The following is a 4,150-nucleotide window of genomic DNA, read 5'->3' as shown; positions in this document are numbered from 1 at the left end:
AGCCCGAGAGAGAGGAAGAAGTTTGGCCGCTCGGCTTGTGACTCCGCCCTCATTCCCCGCCACCGGAGAGAGAATCTGGCCTAGGAGCACTTGAAAAAGGGTTCCGCCCCCAAGGAAGCGGGGAGGGAGGAAGGGGCGGGGAAGGGGCGTGTCCGCAGTTGGGCACGCCCCGAAACCCAGACCAATAAGAAACTGGAGTTCCTAGCCAAATCTTACCTCCGCAAAAGAGGACAGATGAGTGGCTACTTCTCCTGTCAGTTTGTGCTCAGTGACTGGGGTCGGTCCGTTTCTGTTTTTTGGGGTTTTTTTTGTTTTGTTTTTTTTTTTTTTAGCCTCAGTCCGGAAGAGATTCAGGGAACAAGAGTGAGACTAGAAGGCTCTGAGACCCAGTGTCTGATGGTGGCGGGGGACCGGGGCCAAACTTCGTCTCTCGCTGGGCGTGCAAGCCTTGGTTTCCCTGTCTGTGGTTACAGAAAAGCAATGGACTCGGTCGCGGGGGCTAATAGAGTAGGCCGGGCTTTGAGCATCTGGGCATGCTCGCCCTCGCTCGATTCCGTGGCTAGAGCTGGGAAGGTGGAGAAAATCTTCCACTCGCGCCCTACTTCCTGTTTGCTCTATGCGTTTTGTGACCATAGATGGTCAGGTCCGTGGCCGCGGCAAAGCTTCCGCCTCAGGCTTCGGTGTTCTTCCTCCCATCCAGCAGGGTGTGGTCCCTGAGAACGAAGTGAGCAAAATTAAAGGAGATTCTGTCCCATTCCTCAAAAATCTTGCCATTGAGGCTTCCTCGCCCCAGGCTATGTATGCCCAGCTGGCTGCTAATGAGCCCGTGTGCGATTCAGAACTGTAACCGCAGCCTGCAGGGCAGTCTTCGCCTCCCTGCTTCTTAGACAGGGGACCGTGTCTTTGTTTCCTCCGGACTTAACACTTACCAACCGGTCATTATCCTCCCACAGAGATTTATTTCTAGAAAAAAAATTGGCGAGTGCTGTGCTATGGTTCCTACCCCTTCGACTGAATGACTGACAGCTCCTTGTTCGTGTTGAATGCAGGTGTTATATGCCAGAGTCAATCATTCAACAAATACAGTTCATGTAATAATAGCTACCATTTACTGTGCGCTGACTACATGCCAGGCTTGTGCTGAGCGCTCAAACCATTTTCATTTAATCCTAATAGCAACTCTCTGTGGTAGGTACCATTACATCCTCGGAGCTTCAAATGAGGAAGCAGAATAACTTGCTAAGGTCACAAAGTAGATGTTGAAACTTTAAAGAGAACACACATTTGACTGCTTTGGACCAATGAATCTAATTAACCCCAGTGATAGATTGATCTGAAAACATTTTGTAAGTTGCTTCTGTTCCTGGCCGGACTTTGGTCAAGTCGCTTTGGACAATTTACTGGTCTCTCCCAATTTATCACTCCCAGTTTGTTTAAAACAGAAATAGCAACATACCAAGTTATGACACAAAAATCTTACATTAAAAATATGTTTATTTTGTGGTAATGTTCACTTTTAGTTCCAGCACTGGGGAGGCAGAGGTAGGTAGATCTTTGTGAGTTCAAGGTCAGCCTGGTCTACATAGTGAGTTCCAGACTATCTAGGGATATACAGTGAGACCCTGCCTCAAACAAACAAATACATTTGGGCTGGAAAGATAATTCAACTGGGTAAATGATGACAACTTGAAAATCCTGACAACTTGAGTTTGATTCCCCAAGCCTACATGATAGAAAGAGAAAAGACTTCAGAAAGTCTATGCAGGTTCAATCTCCCACACAACAAATAAAGTTTTTGAGACAACTTTTCATACCCTTGGATAGCCTGGAGTCAAGACCAGACTAGCTTTGAACACAGGGATCTGCCTGCCTTTGCTTCCTGAGTGCTGGATTTAAAGGTATGGACCAACATGCCTGGTCAATAAATAAAGTATGTTTAAAATTTAAAAGTATATGCCTACATTTAACCAAAAAATACTGTCTTACCATCAAATCATTATATAGTTGTGGTGCACACCTATGATCTCACCTCTTGCAAGGCAGGAGTAGGAAGAATCTGAGTTTGAGGCCAGCCTGGGCTGCATAGCAACAATTTGCCTTAAAACAAACAAAAGGGGGAATATGGGGGGCAGGGCAATAAGGGGGATGTATATGGGGAATACCCGTATGGGGGAGGGGGAGGGGAGGGGAGGGAATGGGGGCTTATGGACAGGAAATCGGGAAGGGGAATAACGTTTGAAATATAAGTAAAGAAATATAGCTAATAAAACATTTTTTTAAAAAAAGAACAAAACAACAAAAAACAAAAAAAAAAGAAAAAATCAAAAGGTTGAATTTAAGTACGTGTGCGGCTCAGGACGGACAGCCCCTCCCCCTACTCAGTTTTACCGTCCTAAATCTCAGACATCCAAGAGCAATGAAAGACAGAGGAGATGAGAAGGAGCCAGTGAGATGGTTCCTGGGTTAAAAGTGAGAACCACATAAGCCTGAACAGCCCTGTAATACACATCAAGGTGGAAGGACCTCCACACGTCTGAAATGGCATGCATGCCCACATACATGTATACATAATACATAGATTAAAGACCATCTCCTTACCTATAAAACTGGGATGATAATTTATGGGACTCCAGCTACAGACCGAATAAAAACATTACCTGGGGCATATTTGTCTGTATACTGCAAGAAATACATTTGGCCTTTCCCATGTACCAAGCACTATGCTACCTTATTCCAGTTCCACAGCCCTGACAAAACAGCAGCTCCCAGCTTTTATTTTTCCTTTGCGGATACTGTCCTGTGCCCAGAGCACACTGCTTCCTCTACAGTTGTCTCACATCTAGCACACACTCAGCAAGGGCCTTGGATTCAGAATAACCATTTCCTGGGCTAAGGTGGATGTAAAACAGTAGAGATAGGAATTTGGCCAACATGAGGTGGGTAGTGCCTGTAGAAGACGTTGACATTGGCCGGACAGAGAGGAGAACTCCTCAAGAGGAGAAGCAGACCCGCTGCAGTCGCTGCAGTCGCATGCTCTGCCGCTGGGCTCTACCCCCACAGGAGAGGTGGATTGTAACAGAACAGCTATTAGATTGCCTTTTAGAGATGTGCTGCGGAGCATGGACTTGAGTGGGCAAGACAAAGAGACAGGAAGACCCATTAAAATATAGAACAAGGGCCCGCACCACGGCTCAGTGAGTAAAGGCACTTGCTGGAAAGCCTAATGACCTGAGTTCTATCTCTGGAACCTACATAAAACTGGAAGGAAAGAACCAATTCCGGGGTTGGGGATTTAGCTCAGTGGTAGAGCGCTTGCCTAGCAAGCGTAAGGCCCTGGGTTCGGTCCCCAGCTCCGAAAAAAAGAAAAAAAAAAAAGAACCAATTCCACAAAGTTGTTGTTTGACCTCCACATATGCCATCTCTCTCTCTCTCTCTCTCTCTCTCTCTCTCTCTCTCTCTCTCCCTCCCTCCCTCCCTCCCTCCCTCCCTCTCTGGGAGGGGGTTGTTTGTGTGTATGTGATACAACTAGTAATAATAATTTGATAATCTATTTTTTAAGAAAACAGGCACTGGAGAGATGGTTCAGCAGTTAAGAAGGTGTGTGTGTACTGCTCTTGTGGAGGACCCAAGTTCAGTTCCCAGCACCCATGTCTGGTGACTCACAATTGCCCATAACTCCAGCTCCAGGGGGATTTGATGCCTCTGGCCTCCAAGAGCATGTGCACCCATATGCACGTACCTACACAGAGATATACACACATGCACATGCTTTTTAAATACATAAATGCATCTTTATTTAGGAGAGAGAAGATGGAAATAGATGGTCCAAGATAAGAGAAACCATCCTTATGGCGGTAACAAAGATGGTGAGGATAGAAGGAAAACAAACGCTGTGATCACTTAGAGCACATCTGGTCCTGTGGGACTACAACTGGGTACAGCTGTGTTCCCCTAAAACTTATATAGAAACAACCCTAATCAGTAGCAAGTGAGGGGACTTTTAAAAAGAAGTGATTAAGAGGGACTGGCTCAGCAGTTAAGAGCACGGACTTCAATTCCCAGCACCCACACAGTGGTTCACAACCACTGATCTGCAACGAGATCTCATGCCCTCTTCTTCTAAAGACAGCTATAGTGTACTCACATACAT

The sequence above is a fragment of the Rattus rattus genome, chromosome 1 (genome assembly GCF_011064425.1).
Source record: "Rattus rattus isolate New Zealand chromosome 1, Rrattus_CSIRO_v1, whole genome shotgun sequence".
Taxonomy (NCBI): Eukaryota; Metazoa; Chordata; class Mammalia; order Rodentia; family Muridae; genus Rattus; species Rattus rattus.
Note: the sequence above shows the minus strand (reverse complement) of the source record.